This window comes from Patagioenas fasciata, chromosome 16, assembly GCF_037038585.1.
Source record: "Patagioenas fasciata isolate bPatFas1 chromosome 16, bPatFas1.hap1, whole genome shotgun sequence".
In the NCBI taxonomy this organism is placed as follows: domain Eukaryota; kingdom Metazoa; phylum Chordata; class Aves; order Columbiformes; family Columbidae; genus Patagioenas; species Patagioenas fasciata.
In genome coordinates, this window is record NC_092535.1 from 4,661,527 (window position 1) to 4,676,588 (window position 15,062).

A 15,062-nucleotide genomic window follows, 5' to 3' on the forward strand; every position below is an offset into this window, starting at 1 on the left:
GTGCGCCGGTAGAGCCCGCGGCGGGGGCGGCCCCTCTCCCGCTGCGCGCCCCGCGGAGCCCGGCGGCCCGGAGCCTTCTCCCTTAAAAAAAAACACACCGAGGGGAGGGGCTGCTCTTTTTCCCCCATCCGCCGTTTCCGGTTTGCTGCCATATTCCTCTTTTTTTTTTTCCCCTCCCCGTGGGTTGCCCCCCCGCCCCGGAGAAGGGGTGAGCGGGGGCGGGCGAGCCAGCAGCGCGCCGGATCCGCGGCGCTGCGCGATGCTGCTGCCGGCGGCGCAGCCCTGAGCGGCCGGCTCGGCACGGCCCGGTGCGGACACCCAGCGCGGCGGCGGCGGCGGGGGGCGGCGGCCGCGCCCCCGGCGCGGAGACAAAGCCGGGGCCGAGCGCTGGAGGCGAACGGAGGGGCCGGCTCCGCTGCACGCACAGGCGGGAGGTGAGCGGGCGGCGGCGGGGGGCGGCTGTGGGGCCGGCGGGGTATGGCCGGGGGCCGGCGGGGGATGCGCGGGGTCCGCCCGTGGGGCTCGGTGGGATGCGGACAGCCGGGCGGGCTGGTTGTGGGGCCGGCGGGGGATGCTGGCAGTTTGGCAAGGAGGCTGCGGATTCGGCCGGGGATGCCCAGGCTCCGGTGGGGTAGCTGTGGGTCCGGCAGCGGAGGATGCCCGCAGTCCGGTGAGGTTGCTGTGGGTCCCGACAGGATAGGATTCTTGCGGTTTGGCTACGGGTTTCCGTGGGGTGGCTATGGGTCCAGCAGCGGATGCACATGGTCTGGCGGGTCAGTTGTGGGTCTGGCTGAGGATGCCACTGCTCTAGCGAGGCAGCTCTGAGCCCAGCCGGGGATGCTGAGCGTCCAGCGGGGCGGCCATGGGGTCTGTCGGGGCGGCACCGCCTGCCTGCAACTCCCCTTTGTTGTGATCAGGGGCTGTGGGGGACCCCCGGGAGCGCAGGGTGGGAAGAGCCGGGCTGTATGTAGGCCAGGACATGAAATATTCATCGCCCCCCTGCTTTTATGTCTCTTGATCCGCTTTGCTTGTCATGTTTGCTCACCGGTAATTCTGGGGCTGGTGTCCAGCCCTGGTGGGCCCAGAGAGCTGTGTCCAGCGGGCTCCGGTCTGCTGGGGGGCTGCAGAGCCCCAGGTTGCTCAATTAAAGGTTTTACCCAGCTGGGAAGTTCCCCTGTGGCAGCCTGGGCGATCCAGTCCCCATGTGTGGCTGTGAGTGGTGAAACTGGTGTGTCCCCACCATCCCCATCACAGTCCTTGGTACCACAGAAGAGCATTGTGTGTTTTGCCCTGAGCCACACTGGAGCTGGGCTGGGTTTTTATCCCTGCTCACTACCCGGGGGGCTGTGCTGCATCCCAGTGCCATTTGGGATGGGCAGGGGGACAGCCCGCAAGGATGGGCCCCACTGCACAGGGCTGTGTGTGCTGGGGACAGGGGCTGGACCGGGGGGTGTCTCACTGTGCTGACCCTGGCACGCCCCTGTCTGGTGTGGAGCATCGAGCGTCGTCTCAAGGAGCTGCGCAGCCTCCTGCGGGACCCGCTGGAAGTGAGTGGGGATCTGCCGCATCTCCACGCATTTTGCTGGCCCCACACAGCCCTTCCCTGCCCCAGCCGCTGCTGCTGCGGTGTGTCAGGGCTCAGCCTCCCAGATTTGGGGCCAGGAGGTGACTGCAGTCCCAGTCCTGTCCTGGTCCCAGTGCTGTTGAGCAGCAGTGGGTCAGTAAAGGTCGTAGGTGACAGGGAGTGCTTCCCTGCCTGTGCTGCTGGCTCATTGTCCGCCTGGCTCCCCAGGAGTGATGCAAAGGAAGGAGCAGGGCAGCCGGGAGACCCCCCAAGACAGGTCCCACCACCCCATGGCGTTAGGAGCCGGGGGCAGTGGAGGGTGCTGGGGGTTCCTGGGACAAGCTCCTGCCTGGGGCTGGTGCTGTCCACGCAGTGGGGACAGGAATGGGACAGCACGTACTCAGCAGTGCCGTATGCGAACTGAGCTGCGGGAAGGTGGCAACAAAAGACTTGGTTTTATTTCCTCCAGCTCACCGGCTGGTGCTCCCCAGAGGAGGAGGCGTGCGGCAGGGAGGAGCTGGGGGGCTTCGTCTGTCTCTTCTCAGCTGAGGAGACACCCACTGCCAGCACTGACCGGTGTGCGGGTGGGAGAACCAAGTCATGACAAACCCTCCCAAGCTGTTAATAGTGAGAAGCCATTCATCCCTGCCGGGCTTGGAGACCCCACTCAGCACCCAGCAGCTCAACACTTGCCCAGGCCCCTGTGCAGCATGTGTTGGTCAAACAAGGGTGGGAGCTGGCAGGACTCTTGGGGGAGTCATGAGGACGGGGACGTGCAGGGGGACATCAGCAATCTTGCACTTTAAAGCAATATCCTTTTTTGTTATTTCCACTGTGGGGCTGCTCCCAACACCTTTGCAGCCGGAGAGGTTGATCTGGGCTGCTCAGTGCTAAGCCAGCTGTTCTGCACCACTCTGTGCTGGCTCAGGATCCAGCCCGTGGCAAAACCTTGTCCATTCGGTGTCTCTGAGATGAGGCTCCTGTGCTGGCTCCCCGGGAGCCGCGTCTCTGTAATCATTAGCCAGGTAATGCTCGTTTGTCAGAGAAGGGCACCTTTGCCTGAAAGATCGAGGGTTGGTTCCCAGTTCCAAGCTTTGACCTCGGAGCGCAGGGCAGAGGCTCCTCCAGACACCTTGCCTTGGTGGCTCTGCCTGACAATTTTTTTGGAGACAGGATTATTTATGGGCTGGTGCAGCATCAGCTAAGGGAAGTCCAATGTCCCCTGTCTCGATCGTTAGTGGCCTTGCAGTGCTCCCTGTGTGATAGAGATGGCCTAACGATAGCTCTGCCCTTTAATGACTTTGTGCCAGAGTGATGGAAAATCATGGAGGTACTGAGGGGAGGCAGAAAGGGACATCTAAACCCCCAGCTGGGGAGCAGGGGGACAAGACGAGGAAAAGAGCTGCAGTTTGCTGTGGAGGCAAGAGGCTCCTTCACTGCCTTGGTGGCATGGAGGGGACAACAGTGGTCCTGAGGCAGAAGTGGCCTTTAGCAGCATGTGCAGCCCCCAGGAAGCAGCATCATTTTGCCAGGCTCACCGAGGTGAGGAGGAGATGGACCATGTGGCTCCTGTGTCTCCAAAATCCTGTCTGCCTCTCCCTGCCGCTGGTGCCAGGATGATCACAGAGCGAAAACTGTTATCTAATGAGACCTGAAGGACATGGCCTGTATGGTCTTGTTTTAATGACCAGCAAACAGCTGTAACATCTTGAAAGAGAAAAGGTAGGAGTGAGTGAACAGTCTGCGCCTCCTCCCGGTGTGTCTAAGGCGGGGAGGGGAACCCCGAGCATCACTTGGACACAGCGCTGTGCTCCTGGCATCACTGGGGGAAATTTGAAAGCCTATCTGAAGCGCTATTGTTTCCTGTACTGTCTATTTTGCAGCTCGGTTTCCAACTTGTTCCTTTATCTCTTGGAACAATTTCCCATGTGAGCTCACTTCCACAGCCCTTCGCATCTCTCCCCGGAACCCGCCTGGAGACGCGTCCAGCCACATCCCATGAGAGGTCCCTTTAATCTGATGCCCCGAGAGCAGCTCAAACCTCTGGATGGAAATAACCATCCTCGCGCGGCTGTTCCTGGGATGGGAACGTGCGTTGTCGCTGTTTCCAGTCCAACCTCCTTCTCTTTTTGACCGCCCGTAGCAGCGGGTGGTGCGGACTGACTCTCGCGGGGTTCGCCTTTCGCTGAAGTTTCCACCCATCAGCAAAAAAATGTGCAGTGTGTCGCAGGGCTGTTTTGAAGTGGGCCTCAGAAAAATAGTAATGCCTTTGGTCCTTCGTATTTTAAATTCACACTGAGCCATGAGATAGTCCAATATATCATCTGCTTAAGACAGAAAAATATAATTAATTGACTGAGCGTGGCTGTGTTGGCATGGGCTGCGGTCGGTGCTCGGGTGCACCCAGGGCCCCAACTTGGCCCCGTGTTGGCACCGGCGACCTCGGCGCGAGGCTGCGGCGGGAACCGGTGCTGCTTTGCACATGCCTGCACACATGCATGCTTTGAAAATAAAGCCCTGAAACAGATTTCAGGAACAAGTGTGGTTTGAACCTGGGCCAGGAACCAGGACCTGCAAATCTGCATCTTGCACTGACTTCCCTTCGGGCTACGGATCTCCTGGCTGTGGAGCGGGAGGTGTTTGGGGGGGCTGGGGGCTGGCAGCGTGGCCGTGGGGCATGGGCTGATATGCAAGGGGGGGCTGGTTGCAGATTTTATTTGACTCCTTAAAGAAATCTGCCCGAGCTCCTTGGCTCCCGGTGGTCTCAGTGGAGATGCAGCATCTGAAATACCTGTAGGCTGGTGTGTAGGTTCGGTGGGCTCCTCTGGAGGAATTTGGGGAACAGAACTGTGCAGGTGTTTAAGGCAAATATATAAGAAATGGGACATATGCATAGCGAGCCTGCCTTTGCCTCACAGCCGGGGAACCAGCGCAGGTTTGGGCGGCACATCCAGCCTCGCACCTCTGGGTCCCCATGCCAGGAGGGCACCAGGATGGCTTTGGGATCTGCAGCAAAGGGCAAGCGGGCTTTGCAGGATCAGTGCCTCTGCCCACGCGTGACACAGGGACACCTGCTCTTCCTTCCCCACACTGCAAGTCTTGGAGACCAGCACTGAGTTTCCCAGCGCCATCCTGTGCTTGACCTGTTGTGGTCTGGCTCCTGTGACCGTGAGGTTTCAGCTGGCCCCATGCCTGCTGTGTTGGGGCTGGATGAACAGGGGAGAACCTGACTGCGTGCTGCAAAAATAGCTCCAATGCATTGTGGCTGCTCCCATCCTTCCTGACTGTGTCTGGCAATCTCGGCCACCAAAAACCTGGATGATGAGGGCAAACATTCCCTGATGCATTGTTGCCTCCACCATAGGTGAGGCTGACAAGTCCAGCCTGTCCTGAGCCACGTGCCCCTTTCCCACAGTGTCTCCCTTCCCATGCCATACCCTGGTTTGGGGGCAGCGTGACAGGGTTAGGTCGGTGCTAAATTGATCTTGAAAGTATCTCACTTTGGGTCACCCTTCAGGAGGAATTTGGGGTTGAAGGTGCAGCCCTGTGTCTGGGTTTTACGACCCCACCTTGCTTCCCTACCTGGTAAGGAGCCTTGTGTGCCTCAGTTTCCCCTGGGAGCACCTGGGAAGCTGCCATCAGAGGTTGGTGAGGCTTTACACCAAGTGTGTGCCTCAGTTTCCCCCTCTCCCACCCTCCCTTCACCAACTGCTCAACACTATGCACACACCGTGGGCAAAGCTCTTCCTTAGGCAGGGCAAATACAATCTGATTTCCATGAAGTGCCACCACCTTCCTCACCCTCTCACCGCAGCCTCTCAGATGGTGTTTTCAAGGTTTCCCTTCCCAAACCATGGCCCGACTAGGCACCAACTTGCCCGGTTGAAACCAGCCCTTGTGGCTTGATGGTTTTGTGGTGCCGCTGGGCTGCAGCCGATGTGACAGCAGCGGCGGGGTTGGGCAGTGCCATCCTGGGCTCTGGGTGCTCCCAGGGCGGAAACATGTGCTGGGTCACTTCTGCAAAATAAAACCCACAGCACAAAAAGGCTGTCAGAATCGCTCCCAGCACGGCTGGGAAGGGCTGGGGAAGCCTTGGCGTGGCTGAGAGGAGGCCACCGGTGAGCACCCTGTTGTGCCGGGCAGGGAGGGTGTTGTGGCACAAGGAAGGGTGTGTATGGAGCTGCAAAAGTCGCTGTGACCAGGATGAGTTTCATGCTCCAGCATCACAGGTGGTTGAGTTTGTAAATATGCGAGGTAAAAAGCTCAGGGTGCTGGAGCTGGGCAAGGAGAGCAGCACATGGGGCTGGGAGCTGCCTGCCCCCCGGCTGCCTGCACGCGTGTGCAGCCGTGTGTAGGTGTGCACGCACGCGTGTGTACGTACACTGATCTGAGCCCTGCTCCGTGCTTTGGGGATGGGGATAGCTGTGGGTGGGCTGTGCTGAAGCTGCCATGAGCCACAGGTGATGCAAAGCAGAGGAGATGCCCTTTATCTCTTTGTCCCTTCATCCCGGCCCCACGGGCTCTGCTGAGGGTGGGGAGGGGGCAGCTCCAGCGCAGGATGGTTATTTTGGGTATGAAGAGCAGGTGAGGGCTGGAGAGGTGCCACGGGGGGGTGTGAGGTCCACGTGCAGCTCGTCCCACACCACTGGTGGATGTCAGTGGCTCAGGACCGGTCTCATCCATCTTGCCCATCTGCAGCGAGCGGTGCAGGGCTGGAGGTGTGTGGAGCCTGGCTCTCCCCTCTGGGAGCGGCGGGGATAAAAGACACCAGCTCAGCGTTTCTCTTTGTTTTTCATGTGCTCGGGCCGTTTATAGCGAGCACCGTCTGGGGCTGCACCTCCTGGCCAGCTCCTCTCCCGGCAGCTCCGGCAGAGCTGCTGAGCATCCCCCGAGCCCCAGGAGCGGCTGGGGAATCCAACACGGCTTTTTTGGGTGTGGAAATGCTGTCTGGGGCTGGCTGATCTTCTCCATTTGCCCTTCACGACCCTCCCTGGTTGCTTCCTCTGGCGCATCCTGAGCGCATTGCTTTGTTTTGGTGGTGCAGATGGGAGTGGCTGTGGGGACCAGCATCTCTGCGGGCTCTGCCGCCGGCAAAGTCCGGGCTCCCCGGACGTGTCACAGCGTGGGATCTGACAGCGCTGAGACCGGACCTGCGGTCCCAGGCTGTGCCCAGTGCTGTGAGAGCTGCTCCCGGTCCCATCCACACCCGCGGAGGTGAATGTGGGAGTGGAAAATGCGTTGCTGGAGGCTGATGCTGATCATTCAGCCCTGACCCACCGCCACTCGCTGCCCCCATAGCATGTGTGTGTTTGGGCTGGTGGCCCCACCGTTCCCTGGAGCACATGGCTTGTGTTGGGCAGATGCCACAAAGTCCCAAAGTAACCCAGCAAAATAAGCCGATAATCAGCATAAATTTGCTGCATGGGGTCCTCCTTATTCGTTTGAAACTGTTCAGGGATCTGCAAAGTGGGAAGTATTGGAAATTGGTGATGGAAGGCAGACCCTTGGCCTCTGCTTGGCTTCTCCTCCTTACCCTCCTGTTGCAGTGAACCCCGACATGTGTCCTGCCAAATCCTCACGGCCCCTGGCCCTGTGGGGTTTGCATTGAGGGTGCAAATACCCTCTCTGCCTTTTCCCATTTTTACCAGCAAGTGTTTCAGGTCCTGTTCTGTGTTAGGAGAGTTGCTGGCAGGTTTCCTGCCATGGGGGTCCTGCGGGACCCCTTTGCAGGGCTGATGGTGCTGCAGCTCCAGCCCCAGAGGGCCGGTGGAGCCCCGGGGAGCTCCTCTCCTTGCTGGACTGGATGGGCTGGTTTCTCTGAAAGTGGAAATGTTTTAGCAGTGACGCCAGCGTGACCAGGGGTGGTTGTAACTTCCTCAACTCTGGAGCTTTTCTGTCTCCTGTGTGTTCCTTGCCCCCTTCCTCCCCGTGCCCTGGAGATTTGCTACCTGCCTGCACTGCCGTCCTCACCCGGGGATGAAATTGCTGGGGTGCTCTCAGGTGCTGTGGGGTGCAGCAGCCCTCAAGCTGGGCCACACGAGTGGCAGCACCGTTTTGGCCGGATCTGAGCCACCTGTGAGTCACATCAGCCTCTCACCACCACCTGTCCCATCCCCAGGAGCCGGGCACAGGGCGGGCTGGGTGCTGCGCCACGGCCGCCCCCGGGGAGCACCGGGGCAGATGTCCCTGTCCAGAAAGCAGAAGCAAACTCCATTCCCTGCAGCCCGAGGCTGGCTGTGCTGGGAGAGGTGCTGCAGAAAGGGGGAACAGAAACCCTCCCTCCTCCTACAGAGGCCAGCTCGTGTTACTACGTCTCTGTCACCCCCTCCAGTGCAGCCGGTCCCTCATGCTGGTGCTTTGCCTGGAGGAGGATGGGAACAGTGTTGATGTGATGGGAAACTGGAGAGTTAAGTGGCAGGCAGTGGGAACTCATGGATGCCACGTGCGTGGGGGCTAGTATAAAAAGGCACATTTTGAGGGGCACTGAAGCCTCTGTGCTTAGCTAGAAGCCCGTTTTGGGGAAGCATCACCCCGTGGCTCCAGGCAGTCCCGGTGGCCAGGAGCTCCAGCTCCTAGTGCTGGCCCAGCTCGACATCGCTGCTTCCCTGCCCAACATCGGTGCTTCCCAGCCCTGCGGGCACCCTCACTCTTGGAAACATTAATGTTTTTTTCTCCTTCTGGACTTGGCAGGAGGAGAGCATTGCCCTCGTCACCTTTCTGGGAGAAACCGGCTTCAGGTGAACGTAGGCCAAAGGCTTTGTGTGCCTTTGGAAAGCGTTTGCTGGAGCTGGTTGGGCAATTCCTGGCTTTGGCTGGTGTCCTGGTGGGGATGCTGGAAGCACAGGCTGAGTCAGACTGGGAGGCATTGGTGGGCATCCCTGCTCCCACCCAGAGCAGCACTGGCGAGTTCAGGCTGCACAGAACTGGGCGGCTTCGAGCATCTCCTGCTGGAGATCCCACCACCTCTCCACCCCCCGTTCCCGTGCTGGACCACTGTCATGGTGAAAAAGCTTATTTTTCCATCTGTAGTTGCCAGGTGCCCTTGCAGTGCAGAAAGGGAGGGGGGATGCGTGCTGGCTGGGAGGTGAGGGGCTCCCCTCTCCCCGTGACTCCCCTTTCCTCTGTGTGTGCAAGCAGCAGACTGGGGCTGGGTGTGTGGATCCGTGTGCTTGTTCTCTGCCTGTCCCAAAGCGCTTATGCATGGGTAACAGGGCACAGCGGGGGATTCAGGAGCCTTCCATTTACCTTCATTTCCTCACTGCCCCCAAACTCTTCCTAGCAGTGCCCTGAACCCAGGGAGGTCTCCTTTGGACCAGGGCATGGGGCTGGTGGAGCTGTAGGAGCCCTGATTTTTGGGGTGGCTTTGTTGCTGCCCAGGAGTGATGGGGCACTGCTGGCAGCCCGTGCTCTGTCGGTGCAGCAGCTGTTCCCCTACGGCCCTTGGCATGGTGTGTCAGGAGGTCCCACAAGCTTTGCTCAGTGACATGCTGGTCAGGAAAGGCGGCTGCCAGCTCCCTCCAGAGCCCTCAGCAATGCTTGGTGATGTCCATTAAAAACCTGCTGCCTCGGAGGCGGCTTTGGGTGCGCGAAGCTCCCGGGGAGCTGGTACATGGGGCTGTGGGCGAGCGTCGCGGTGGGACAGTGCCCAGGTCTGCTCTGCTGTGGTGGTGGGGATGTGACACAGTGTGACCATGGCTACCTTCCCTTCTTACATCCCTCGGGGGAGAATAAGACTTAAAACCGAGTGGTCGGCAGCTCGGCACCAGCAAACACGACTCACCGCACGTACCGCTCGCTCCAGGCAGGTGGTTGCGTTATTTGGGGAGATAAGGCTTGCAAGTTTTTCTTGCCAGCCTTAAGCGAGATGGTGCTGGTGGGCACCCACTGTCAGGCTTCCCCTGCCCTCGCCCATCTTTGGGGTGCTGTGGGGGGCAGTGGGGGAACCACAGCTGTGTGCAGCTGCTGGTGTTGGCAGAGCCGCTGCCCCTCATCCCAGCGAGCCAAAAACTGCCTGTCGAGGGGCTGGTCTCACAACGGTGGGGAGAGCTTGAGCTCCCTGCGTGGCTCCCTGAGCGTGTGCTTGGTGCTTTCTTGACCAGATAAACATCCAGAACTTGCTTTTGAGCTTCTCAGGGGTTTGTTTTGGTCTTTTAAACTCCCGGTTTTGACACATCTTTTTGGAGACATTGTGCATCACTCTTGGCTGTGACTCTCTCCTATGCTTGGCGGGGAGGGGGGTGAATTTGGATGTTTGATTTAATTATCACTTTCCCTTTTCATGACCCACTGGCCTCTGCTAGCTTGGGCTGTGGAGCTTTAATTAAGATGGTTTTAAATTTAATGGGAGTTGACAGGGTCGGATGGGAGGGGCTGGGACTTACATATGTGGGGAGTGTGGTGTGTAACTGGGCCCCCACACATCATCTGTGCTGCCCTCCCCTCTCCACTAGTGATTCCTTCCATCTGGGAGAGTTTTCCATCAGCCGGGGGGAGCCAGGGGAGGGCTGGGGTGCCTTAATTCAGGTGCCTTCAACATGCAGTCACTGAGTGAAGTGGGGGTCCTTGTTGGGCATTTGGGTCACCCACCCGTGGAGGTGGCTTCCCTGGTCCCCATGATGGAGCTGAGAGATGAAGTGAGCATCTCCGCATCTCTCCGTGTTTTAGGGATCAGTGCAGCAGGGCTGGTCCCAGCCTGACAGAGACGTGCCTTGGTGTTCCCACTCTTGTACCGAGCAGAGCCCAATGGCACGGGACAGGGGACACGAATCACTTTTTCTGCGGGGGACATGTTGAGCTGTGGTGTTTGGATGGCAGGAGGGGACAGTGGGCTGAGCGGGGCAGCGAGCCTTTCCCCAAAGCACCGGGGACTGCGCTGCCATTTGCTGCCCCCCACCCATGGTGTTTGCAACAGGAAAAAGCAAAACCTCAGTAGCATCTTCTGAGACCAAGGGGGAAGCTGCTGTGCGAGTGTGTCCAGGGCCGTGTTCCTTACCAAAATGCGGGGAGGGAGCAGGGGGTGATGCAAGGAGGGGGACGGTGAGATGCCCTTTGGCTTTTGCCTGCCTGCAACCTGGGATCTCTGTTTATAGTGACACACCTCGTAGGTGGCTTCTGTTTGTCCTGTTCCACCCTGGCCATCCCTGCTCCCCAGGCCCCATCATGCTGGGAGGGGGCTGGTTGTGTGCAGAGGATGGAGCAGGTTGGGGCGGGTTTGGGATCCCTGGTGCCTGCTCCTGTGGGCTGTGTGGCTGCTCTGTCTCGCCCGCCGTCCTGCACGCTTCATTTTTCAGTCTGGCATGAGACAGGTGCCGTTATTCATCTCGCCGGGGCTTTGCAAGCCGGGGACGCGGCTCGGCTCGCTCTGGCAGCGGGTGGGTGCTGGTGCCCCGGCTCCTCGGCAGCCCCAAGGACGGAGCCCGTTTTGTCGGAGACGTCCCCATCCCCAAGGCTTGATGTCTGGTGTCACGTCGTTTCCCAAGGTTTCTGCCTCTGCCTGGCAGAAGCAGCCATACCTCTGTGTTTTGTCTGCTCCCAATCAGTGTCTTTTGTTAGTGTCTTTGAAAAGAAGATAAGATTGCTTCCCCCTCGCCGCCAGCCCCGCTATCAGCCTGGCCGTGCCATGGCCATTGTATCCTTGAGCGATCCCAGTGCAGCAGAAAACAGCCAGAGCGGGACTTGCTGGAGAGCAACGATTGCCTTCACTATTGCCTTTGTGAGAGCATCTCTGCCGTGGGGAGGTAGGGCTGAGGATGGAGCCTTTTCCTGCATCCCAACTTGCCAGTTAATTTTGGGGTGAGGGGAGAATCCCTGGGGTCACGGGTGCCGGAAGAGCGGGATGCTGGGCAGGGCCAGGCGGCGTTTCCAGCGCCAGCAGGGGAGGACGGGGCCGCCGCTGTCTCGTGTGCCGTGATCTGATGCGAGCTGAGTTGTGCAGCTGAGTGTGCTTCATTTTTAATTGCTTTTGGAGAGGGCAGGCTGGGGGTGGCCTCTTGCTGCGCTCTCTCCTCGCTGCGGCCCCTGCCCCGGGCAGGGTGCGTGTCTGGGCGCAGCCCTGGCACCCTCCCCTGTGGCTGCAGCTCAGCCCAGCTGCTGCCTGGAGGGGTCTGGGTGGGTTTGGGGCATCAGGAAGACCCTGAACACAGAACACAGCAGCACATGGGGATAGCAGTGCTGTGGGGAGCAGCCACTTCCAGCCACCAAATACCCAAACATGGGTACACGAGGGGTGCGAGTGCATTCATCTGCCAGGCAGCCGAGTGGGGACCTGTCCGCTTCCCCTTTGGAGGACGTTGCACCTCACCACCCTGGCACATGGCTGACACCAGGCTGAGGGGTATTTGAGTTTCTCTGGTGGCATTTTTGGTCCTGTTTTGTCTAAACATGCCCATGGCTTCGCAGCGTGTGTCCAGGAGCCCTGGTGACACAGCGTGCCTGGGCAGCGGGGACACAAGGGACCACGTGCGTACGCGTTGCAGCCTTATTTGTATGTGCTGCAGCAGCCTGGAGTTGAGACTGCAGCTTCCCCCACCTTCCATTCTGCTGTGCAATTATTGCCAGTGAATATTAGTCAAGTACAAATTACAAACCATTCAGAGTCTTAAAGACCTGTCAATCAGCTGCTGCTTATTATCCTAATCAAATGCACTCAAAATAGTGGCAGAACTTACTAGCAGGGAGAAAAGGAGGCCACCAAAATAAACCTGTGATGTGCCACGTCCTCTGTGCACCACCACTGCCCCAGGCACCCACCCAGTGAGAGGGACCCGGCTCAGCTACCTGGCATCGCGCTGACCCCGCGGAGGTTTGCTTGATGATTTCCAACCATCACGCTGCAGCATTTGCAACGTAACCAGCCTGGTGTGTGTGTGCCGTGGGGCTTTGTGCCGTGATCCGGCGAACGCACAGGCTGAACAGGTCGGGTCGGGGCGGCTGGGGTGGGGAGGCTGCGATGGCAGCCAGCGATGCTGGGGGACCAGCAGCTTGTTCTCCTTTGCTGCCGTCTCTGTACGAGCCCCCTCCTCGCCATGGCTGACAGGTGTCCCCCCATCACACACACTTGCAGCAGGAAACTGTCCGTTTTCAAAAATTTGGCCAAAATGTGCTTTTCTGGCTGAGTCAGGGTTTGAGCAGCTCCCAGACCTTGTGCATGGTTCATGCTGTAGCATCTGTCTGTGCTGTTGGGGGTGGAGAAGGCGACTCATCCCTGGGAAGAAGGTCCCCAGTCGGTGACCGACCCTCCCTGCCACCAGTCTCAGCTGTCTGGAGACAGAGCGACGGGACTGGGAGCACTGGGGTGTCCAGAGGAACTGGCTTCACTTCTCCCCCAAAAAGTCCCTCGGCGGGCCAGGGGTGCCCGTGCTCCCCTCTCACCCCGGGACATCACTTGAGGCAACTCCAGCCGCCTCCTCTCCCATCCTCGGGTGGGTTTGATGAAGTGGAGCAGAGAATTGTCCCCTCTTCACACATGAGAGATCAGAGCGGGCGGGTGTGAGCTGCTGGCCCTGAGCTGGAGGGATGGCGAGGAGGAGGAGGAGGAGGAGGAAGGCAGCAGCAGCCCTGGGCACCAGACCGTGGTGTAGGGGGGAAAGGGTGGTGGGGTACGGGGACTGCCAGGTGCTGACGTCCCCTCTGTCTCGCAGGCTGCGGCAGGAGCTGAGCTGACTTCACCGGTGTCCCCTCCGCACCCCGCGGTGAGGCTGTAGCTGGAAAGCGCTGGTAAGGGATCTCTGATGGCCTAGGGAGGGGGGACCAGGCTGCTTTGCTGAATGAACCCACTCAGAAGGGAGACCCTCCCGACTCCCTGGGGGACTCAGATGTGGGGTACTGGGTGCTCTGCAACACCTGGATTTGGCCCGTGAGCATCCGTGGGTGGGTAGGGAGCTGGGTGCAAGAGCAAAAGGCAGAGCCCCCGCTTTGTCCTTCCCACCCCCTGTTGCTCCCCGTGGGGACAGAGCTGAGGTCTCACAACTCAGCACCACAGTGATTTGCAATTTGCTATCAGCACTGACCTCCCCGCCGGAGCGGAAACCAGGGGAGTTCCTGCAGGCTGCGACGTGCCCGGGGTGCTAATCCCCGCCGCAGGAAAGCTGCCTCCGTCCGTCCGCCACCTCGCAGCAGTCGGAGGCGAATGCCGGGAGTGCTGGCCACGCTCCAGCCCACCATGCCAGCCTGGGGAGGGGAAGCCCTGCCGAAAGCTGAGGCACTGGCCGGGATGGGGAGTGATGCTGAGCCCCTCCATCCCAGCACAGCAAAAAGCACAGGAGCACGGAAATATCCTGCCGGGCATCGGCTGGGCTGCCCTGGCTGGATGCCTGGGCTCGGAGCGTGGCTGCAGCCTGTTACACGTAGAAATCCTGTGTGTTAGACATAAGTACAGCATAGCTGCTGGCAGTGGGGAAATTTGTCCCACAGCTCCAGTGATGCTGCTGGGATGTGCTGGGAGCTGCCACAGCCAGATGGTGGATTCACCCACCTCCTTCTCTGCCCCTCAGTTCCGAGGGGGTTTCATCACTAGCTCTGCTGCAGGGGGGTCTCTCCTGGTGCGTGGCCCCTCTTCCCTGGGGACCTGAGTGCACAGCACATTCCTTCTGTCATTAATAACTCCTCTGCTGGGCTCTTGCACAACCCCCTGCTCCTCCAGGGAATTTGCACCCTTTCCTCGCTGGCTGCCCAGGCAGAGATGTGGTAATGGTCACGTTGGCTGTTACCTGGGACTTGGAGTGGGGATGGTGCGAGGCTGCCAGTGCCTCTGGGCACGTTTTGGAGTTGCCAACTTAAGTTTTGCACAAGCCAAACTGAAACTGGTGCATGCAGGTGTTTAGGTGCAAAGCTGTTTGCAACAGGAGAGCACAGAGCAGGGCTCGCTGCTCTGCAGCCCCTTCCCCAGAGGACCGTGGGCTTGTGCCTCCTCCTCCTTCACTCCCATCTTTGGCTGCCACAGCCAGAGTCCCAAGTGACCCAGGGACTAGTGCAGACCCAAGCAAAGCCCTTGCTGAGGAGGGTTAGTACCCAAGCATGAGCTGGGAGCTTGTGATGCATTTTGCAGAGCTCTCCCTTCCCACAAACACGACACAGGGAGTGATGAACTCTTGGTCCCTGGCTGGGACGTACCTGGGGGATGCATGCCCTGTGCCCATGGGCTAAGGGCTGTGAAGGCAAGGACATCCCACTGCTTTGGGGCCATTGGGGAAGTGCCCAGGGGGATCCCGTCTCCCCTTTCTGGCCCTGCTCCTGGCTAATCTCCAGGCATTTTGCCTGTTTTACACTTTGATTTTTCTCAGTGCACTGATAGATCAGTTGCTGACCCAGGCTGGCAGCCCCGCAGAATGTGCTCGGGGGACACTTGTGTCCCCGAAATGCTGCTGAATCCACCCCCCCCAAGCCGGGTGTTTTCCTGCCTGGGGAAGTGCTGCTTCCAGGGGAAACTCTGAGCGGCCACCCCTTGCTCACGGCCGCGTGGGCAGTCACAAGCTGTGCGGTCACAGCCCCGCCGTGTCCC

The 15,062-nt window shown here is 59.7% G+C and overlaps 1 protein-coding gene across 3 annotated transcripts in view; it reads left to right on the plus strand.

The window, feature by feature from the left end:
* The first annotated feature begins 295 nt into the window (after positions 1 to 295).
* The window catches only part of SRC (SRC proto-oncogene, non-receptor tyrosine kinase), a 29,076-nt gene continuing 14,309 nt past the window's right edge, over positions 296 to 15,062 (plus strand). For 2 of the 3 annotated variants that reach the window (XM_065849591.2, XM_065849594.2), the window contains exons 1-2: positions 296 to 434; positions 13,204 to 13,279. The gene's annotated coding sequence lies outside the window, so the exon portion shown is untranslated. Of the gene's footprint in view, positions 435 to 11,282; positions 11,302 to 13,203; positions 13,280 to 15,062 lie in introns of those variants that run through there. The other variant, XM_065849592.2, reaches the window with a different exon arrangement.